Source organism: Danio rerio, chromosome 7 (assembly GCF_049306965.1).
Source record: "Danio rerio strain Tuebingen ecotype United States chromosome 7, GRCz12tu, whole genome shotgun sequence".
NCBI lineage: Eukaryota > Metazoa > Chordata > Actinopteri > Cypriniformes > Danionidae > Danio > Danio rerio.
The window spans coordinates 38,556,046-38,564,123 of NC_133182.1; the positions used below are offsets into that span (position 1 = coordinate 38,556,046).

At 36.2% G+C, this 8,078-nt stretch overlaps 1 long non-coding RNA gene across 1 annotated transcript in view; it reads left to right on the plus strand.

Moving 5' to 3' along the window:
• Positions 1-4,822, plus strand: part of LOC141375411 (uncharacterized) — a 29,971-nt gene extending 25,149 nt beyond the window's left edge. Inside the window, exon 4 of the long non-coding RNA XR_012383424.1 lies at positions 3,482-4,822. This is a non-coding gene — a long non-coding RNA (uncharacterized lncRNA). The remainder of the gene's footprint in view (positions 1-3,481) is intronic.
• Positions 4,823-8,078: the final 3,256 nt, after the last annotated feature.

Here is an 8,078-nt window from a genome sequence, read left to right on the forward strand (position 1 = left end):
AAAGTGAATATAGATCTTCAGTTTTCACAGTCCCATTGTTTCCGCTCTGTAAGTATTTGATGGTTTTGTGGGTGTTATGAGTGGTCTCAAATGCAGGTGCATATCAGTCTATATCTTTATTTCACTTTGCAGTAAAGTGTGAACTGTTAAGAGACAATTGGAATCATGAAATCTGTACTTTACCCTTGTGTACAGTTCATATTGACTACCCTTTTGTTATGTTGGTGGCTGTTTTTGCCCCATAGACTTCCATTATAACCACATTTTTTAATTACAAAGTCATGACACAAAATAATCATGCTGTCTTGATTGTTGGGGGTTTTCCCTGTTGCCAAGAGGTACAATTTGTCATTTTTACTATTGATCATCAGTTGGCAGCATTAACCCTTTAGATAGGCCTGTGCAATAATAGTTTCTGGCTTTTATATGGAGTTCTACTGAGTGAAACAGCAGATTATAGTGTGTGTGCATAAATACACTTAATATGTTTACTATGTTCTGAGAGCTAAACTTCTTATTTGAATTTTCTCAGACATATCAAGATGTGCAATAAATCCCTTTCTCTCTCTCACACACACACACACACACACACACACACACACACACACACACACACACACATACATTACAGTCCATAACTTCAAACCAGAAACCTTTTGCACTGAAACTAAGGATCAACAGCAAAAAATGGAAGTCAATGGCTCCACCAACAGAACAATAGGTTTGCCCAGAGTGCATCGTTGAGTTTAAAAAACACGCGATTTTTAAAAATGTCTCAAAATAACATTTGTCAATAAAATCATTACATTTCCTGAAGCACAGAGAAAGTTGTGGCCAAGTTACGACTCAAACTCACCCCAATGAAGACATCTCCAATAACAAACAAAGCCACCTCTCGTTTAACTGGTTTGGATTAAGATGGGTTTAACCTACTGCTGCGGAAATATCTAAAAAATGAAAACCAGTTGCATTGAAGTCAGCATATTTGGAAAGCCTGTTATGTTTTGAAAATTTAGCTACTCACCTTCAAGCTGTTTTAAACCCATGAGACATTTTCTGCTGTTTAACACAAAATAATAAATTGTGAAAAATGTTGGTAAAGGGCCGATGGAGGCTACAGTCAGTATTTTACCAACATACTTTAAAAAATCTTTTGGGTTTGAAATAACTACAGAAGGCAGAATTTTCTTTTGTGAATTTCATTACATTACCTGTTAGATGTTTTGACACATTAAATCATATCTTACTATGTGTTTTGCATTTAAGGAATTGATATAAGTGATTAAGTGCACTGTTTATGGGGTAAATGTTATTGGCTTATTAAATGTCAGATATTTAAAAAGAAGAACTTAAACAAAGATGAGCATATTTAAATGGGCCAGAAGAGTGTGCTGTGTAGAATACAGCTGACAAATTAGCACCCCTGCAGTTCATTCCACTGTGGCGAGTCAACCCTTGATAAATAAGGAACTAAGCGGAAGGAAAATGAATAAATAGAATACAAATTATTTGTAAAATGTAAAAACTACTAAGATTGATATTATTAACACACTTAATATTTTTTAAATTGGCCACAGAATAAACCCCTTCAGCTATCTAAGCTAATTTGCTTAGTTAAAATAATTAACCTTACGCCTTTGAATTGCGCTAGTAAATTACAAAGTAACTATATACTGTCATTAAGTCAATGAAAAATTATTGAAATGAAAAAATAAGTATGTTTAAAAAACTTTCTTCACTATACAGCACAAAATAGAATCTCACAGGAGAGACAATAGTTGTCTAATAATAACTGTATGTGCATGAAGTGTGTTTAAATTCTCTGAAAATCAGCTACATCATTTTCTGCAGAATTTTAAGCACCCATTTTTCTGGGGCATTTTATGGCTCAATCCACCTTCCCCCTTCTCATTCTCCTACAGATCACTTTTGGCTGAGCTCTTTAGAGCAACAGATCCTGGTTAATTTTCAAAAATTGCTAACACACCTTTTCTTTGTCAGTGAGTGGAAAACAGAAGAAATCCCAACAGATCCTGTTTATTTTGGATGTGGCCCTCTTGTGACTGAGAGTGTAAGATGATAAGGACTGCTGTGGGGTATACTGACACCTGAACAACCAATTACTCTGATGGAGACTGGAGCTTGTGTTGTGCCTGTGAAACTGTGAGATCACAGAACGTGAACAAAGAACAAAGATTAAAGATTGTTGACATCTCAATTGTGGAGACATGCACTCACAGATGCACTGTGAAAGATAGTTTACTTCTGGGAATGAACCCCCTGTCATGCAGCCTTGCCTGCAAAAAAAAAAGCAGGGAGCACAATACTGTTGCGCACCACTAACAGAAGAACCAACACAGCATTAATGATTCATTTATTTTTCTTTGGCTTAGTCCCTGATTTATCAGGGGTCACCACACTGGAATGAACCGCCAACTACTCTGACATGTGTTTTACACAGTGAATGCCTTTCCGGCCACAACACAGCACTGTACTGGGAAAACCCCATACACATTCTCATACAAACACACTCTTGTACACTATGGCCAATTTGGTTAATCCAATTCACCTCAAAAAAAGGCACGCTTTTCAAAAGGTAAACATTTGTACCTGGGTCCATATCGGTACCTCAAAAGTATGTAATGGTACCTAAAATTTTATAAGGAACACTTTTGTACTTTTAAGGTACTAATATTAATATGGACCTTTTAGGTACAAATTTGTACCTTTCGAAAAGGTACCACCCCAGTGACAGATCGCGTACCTTTATTTCTGAGAGTTTATACTGCTTACAGTTCATTAGACTTATTATCAGAGTTTATAAAATGTTCCTGCTGATCTGTTTGAGATCTTTTGTAACAGTTTATAGTTCCATCGTTAATTAATTATAACAAAAAAAAATCTATCACATCATATCTATCTTATTTTATATTGAATGAGGCTTCTGATGTCATCTGCTTCTCGTTATTTTTACTGTATGAAAGCAGCCCATTATCCTGCTTAATATACTGTACACTGATATTTATTATCAATTTCGTTTGTGCGGCACAGTGGCTCAGTGGTTAGCACTGTTGCCTCACTGCAAGAAGGTTGCTGGTTCGAGCCTCGGCTGGGTCAGTTGGCATTTCTGTTTGGAGTTGGCATGTTTTCCCCGTGTTTGCGTGGGTTTCCTCTGGGTGCTCCGTTTTTTGGAGTCTCCCAGGTATAGGTGAATTAAATAAACTAAATTGGCCATAGTGTATGAGTGTGAATGAAAGGGTGTATGACTTGTAAAAGGAACATATGCCAGAGTAATTAATGGTTCAATCCGCTGTGGTGACCACAGGGACTAAGCCAAAGAATAAATTTAAGGTGTAGCAATCATAAAAACACTGGTTTGTTATAACACAATAATTACACAATAGTGGTGTAATTTACTGTTTTTTCATTGTTATTTTTCATTGTTATGTAGCAATTAATGGTAAATCTCTCCCATTTACAGATTTCCAACAGATAGCCTTCTTCTGCCTTGCGAAATACATACTATAGTAGAGACTGCAGTGTCACCAGTGGAGCCGCACATACAGAGTGGAAACCTTTATTCCACCGTCATGGAAAATTTTTATCAAGTGTCTAAACTGAATAGCTGTATCTCCAGATATGGTTCACTATGTAAGCCAATAGATGAAAAAAAAAAAAGTAGAATGCATTTTTTTTCCTCTTGGCTTTGCAACCGCACTACAGTCCTCTTGGCAGTTTGGAGTGAATATGCAGGGGCTGCTTAATGGTTGAGACACTTCCTGAACTCTTAATAGTCTGGATTGCCAGTACAGAATGCATCTGTGTTTGGGAGACTGGTGGACCCAACGATTCTGTCATCAATCACTTTGTCCAATGTTCAATGTAGCTGGTGTGGTCTTTCTCACACAAACACTCTCAGCCATACATGCTCACTTCCACACACACACACACACACACACACACTTGTACAATCACATCTCTCAGTGCCAGTTCTTTTCATCCCTTATTCTCACAAACAAAAACACTTACACAATTATTTGAACGGCCCAAAAAGGAATCCTTGAAATTTCCTTCAGATCATTGCACTGCCTCGAATGGTCTGTCATTATGGATCACAAAACATAATTTGTCCGGCAAGCAACTAAAGTTCTTGGGGTGAGGTCTATGGCTGCATAGCAACTAAACTCTGCACCAGCCGTGAGCTCTTCTCTGTCTCCACTGATCTAAGGTCAGTTGTACATGACATTTCTCACTCTTAGCCCATTCAGAACAGGAAAAGCACTGCCCCACACTCAGCTTTGTGCCTTGCCGAATAGAGGAGAGAAATGAGCGGAAACCTGTTGTTGTAAAAGTCATTCAGGCTCAGAGGAGGAACTCCTCTCTGTAAAAGTAGTCCGGCCTCCTTTACAATACGTTGACAGATAGTCACTCTCACACACAAACAAATACACTCTTTTTACTGCTCATTTAAGAGTATAGATTGTCATATTTGCTTCTTCATGCTTTGTGTTTGTTTAGTTAACATTTGACCGCACGTTACGTTAAGAGAACCTTTCTTAATCTTAACAGAAATGTCTGCTTGACGTTATTGTAAAGGGAGATGTTCGTTTAAATTCATGAGCGCTGGTTCTGCAGTGATTCTGGAGTCTTTTGTACTCTTTTTGCACCATCTAGTGGTGTGCTTTAGTAGAATGGAAAGAACAACACTTCAACTAGACTTTGTGGAATGTGGAAACCACTTGACACACACACAGACTGAAAAGACCACTAGTATTAAAGGCACATGTCACACAAAAATAAAATTACCTCATCATTAATTCTCCGCCATGTTTCTTTAAACCCATATAAGTTTCTTCTGTTGAACACAAAAGAAGATGTTTTAAAGAAAGCTGGTTACTGGCACACACCGTCTTCCATAGTAAGAAAAAAATACTGTGTAAGTCAATGGGTGCCAGCTACCAACTATATTCAATATAAATAACAGAAGAAAAGAACTCTAGAGGTTTTGATCAAGTGAAGGGGCAGTAAATGAAGACAATTTTTTTTTTTTTTTTTAGAAGATGCAAGCATGTAATAAATGAATATTTTTGAGGAGTGGAAAACGGCGGCCTCTGAAAATCACGCTAAAGACCTGAAAGGCTTTATTGTGGTTACCTGAGGTTGAGTGTTCTGTAAAGGATATCTGAGCTTATGAGATGTTGGCTTCTTTTAACAATGCATACAGACTTCTGTTGTAATTTTAACACCAAGCTACTGAAAAATCTAAATCAGAAACAATTTTGAAATTACTCCTGAGATAAGCTTGCCAGAATGTAAGATTAGCAAAGCTTTAAAAGAGGACCATATATGGTCACTTCCTTATTTGGTTTGTTACAAAGTGAGACATAAAATATTGTTCAGAATTCAATACAGTGGTGGCTATGTTGATTAGTATACTATTATAAATGTAATTTATTATATATCAGATAGGGTGTCACGGTGGCACAGTGGGTAGCACGATTGTTTCACAGCAAGAAGGTCACAGGTTTGAGCCCCGGCTGGGTCAGTTGGCATTTCTGTGTGGAGTTTGCATGTTCTCCCCGTGTTGGCATGGGTTTCCTCTTAGTGCTCCAGTTTCCCCCACAAGTCTAAAGACATGCGCTATAGGTGAATTGGATCAACTAAATTGGCCATAGTGTATTCCCAGTGTTTCCCAGTGTTGTGTTGCCGCTGGAAGGGCATCCTCTGTGTAAAACATATGCTGGATAAGTTGGTGGTTTATTCTGCTGTGGTGACCCCTGAAAAAGAACATGAATGAATATATCAGATGAATGATATATAGTTTATTGTCTTCAAATATTTATTGTCAGTGAAAAACTTTAGATTTACCGATGTTTGATTTTGACAGTGAGTCTCACTGATGTAAGGTTATTTTTGATGTAAAGATTAAGTCATTTTATTTTTCCCCCCAATTTTTGAAATACAAATTCAAAATCACTCAATTTAAATATAACAATGTATCTCAGATTTCCACATGTACACTTCATGGTAGACTTCTCCTAGCAAATCAACCAGACAGTAACATTTTCTGAGAAACAAACACATCTCAATGAAAGAAACACCATGACCCCAGTCCCTGTTTACAGAGAAAAGAAAATGTTAAACAGTCAAATCAAGTCAAAATAAAATCACATGTGTATACTCTGATAATTATCTCTTATTAGTTCTTATTATCAAAGGTTAATTTCAGCCTGCATGTTTTTACGTGACATTATATCTTGAGTGAGACTATATTCTTGTTAGATCAGCCGTGGAAAAGGTGTTTGCTGATGAACAACTTACCGAAGAGTCAAGTGAAAGGATCAGATTGATGCTGCTTAAAGCCTTAATTAAACCATAAACAGTACATTTATTTTCGAAAAGCTTTGCTTATAAAGTACACTAAGACGCTACATTTTTCAAGCTTTTTTAACTGGAAACATTGCTTCATCAATCTGTGCCCCTCAACATATTGTAAGGCGTGATGTAAGTGCATTATAAATAAACTAGGCCTATAAAAGAGGTAAAACAAATCTACAATATGAGAGAACTAGTGTCTGTCAACACGCTACGATAAATATGAGTAAAAAAAAGCGTTCACACGTGAGCTACAGTGCTGTGAGAGGTCAGTTACAACAGCTTTGACCTCAAAACACTGGCCCTGTTTATCATCTCTGTCTGACAGCATTGATCTAGTTGGCAAAGAGCGAAACATTGGTTAACATGAACTCATGAGTGTGTTCCTTTGTGTGTCAGTATGTTACGAGAGGTTTTACTCTCTGAAAGGACAAGAACAAAAATAGCCCCCAGATATTATTAAGTGGCTTTGGGATCAGACAGAAAAACACAGATGGATTTGTAACTGCTGGGCACAGTCCAGAAAAAAGTAATAATCCCAGACTCAAGAAAAAAAAAAACTTACTTCAGACCTTATTTCCTCAAAGCCTTAAACCATGCACAAAAATGTCCCCGATGCATAACAATATGTTTTTTTGTACTGGGGGGTGTCTGGCAGATTGAATCCATTTCATAAATCTTATCCAATGGCAGGGCTAATTTAGGCCACATCATGCAATCATAATGAGTCACTTGTTTGACAAAATTCAGCATATAAACAGTAGAGGGCGCTTTTATCCTACAGGACTGTCCTGAAACACAAAGCACAAGGATTTTTTAGCTTTTGCCTCAACTCAAGTATACCTGTCCTTGTAAACCATATATGTGCACTCACCCCTGTTATTTGTGTATTCATATTTGTAGTCTTGTTTTGTAGTATTTTCAGTAGTGGGCAGATTACTTTCAAACTGCTTTCAAAGTTTAGTTAACATTATCTAATCATTGTTAAAATATTCTGCCAATCTTTGGATAACTTTTGGCCTAACGTGTATATGACAGGGATTTGACTGGAATTATTGTTGTAAAAGATTTGTTATTAACATCATGGAATTCGATTAAATATTACATTGCTGGGTTTTCATTTAAATACGAAGTAAAAAGTAATACAGGGGTTGACAAAAAGCCAATAATTAATTCAATCATAAATATGTAACATTAAAATGAATACATGATTTTAAAATCAAACAAAATAACACCCAGATTTGACATCTTTATGTGACAATTAAACCTAATGAACTGTGAGCATTCTAATGAACTATTGTATTACTATATTAAATGAACGTTATTGTTAATATATTATTGAATATAAACTTTAAATCAAAGGGTGACTTTAATTAATGTTTTAGGTCAAATGAGTTTGACTGAGAGAAAAGTTTTGAAATCCCCCTATTATATCAACAAATATTAATGTATAAAAACACCCATGACATGGTAAGAGTCTTGCAGGTTTTCATGGCAAGATTTTTGTCACTTTTACATCTGCAGTGTTTAGTTTTTTGTCTCATAGCTTACATTTTATATGCAAGGTGCTTTTATTTAAATTAACATGATTTCCAAAGAGGGTGACAGTACAATTTTATTTAATATTTATTTTTAGACACAAATAAGGATTAAATTGGAAACAATAAAGGAAGCCAATAAACTAGGCATGCAATAAAATACTG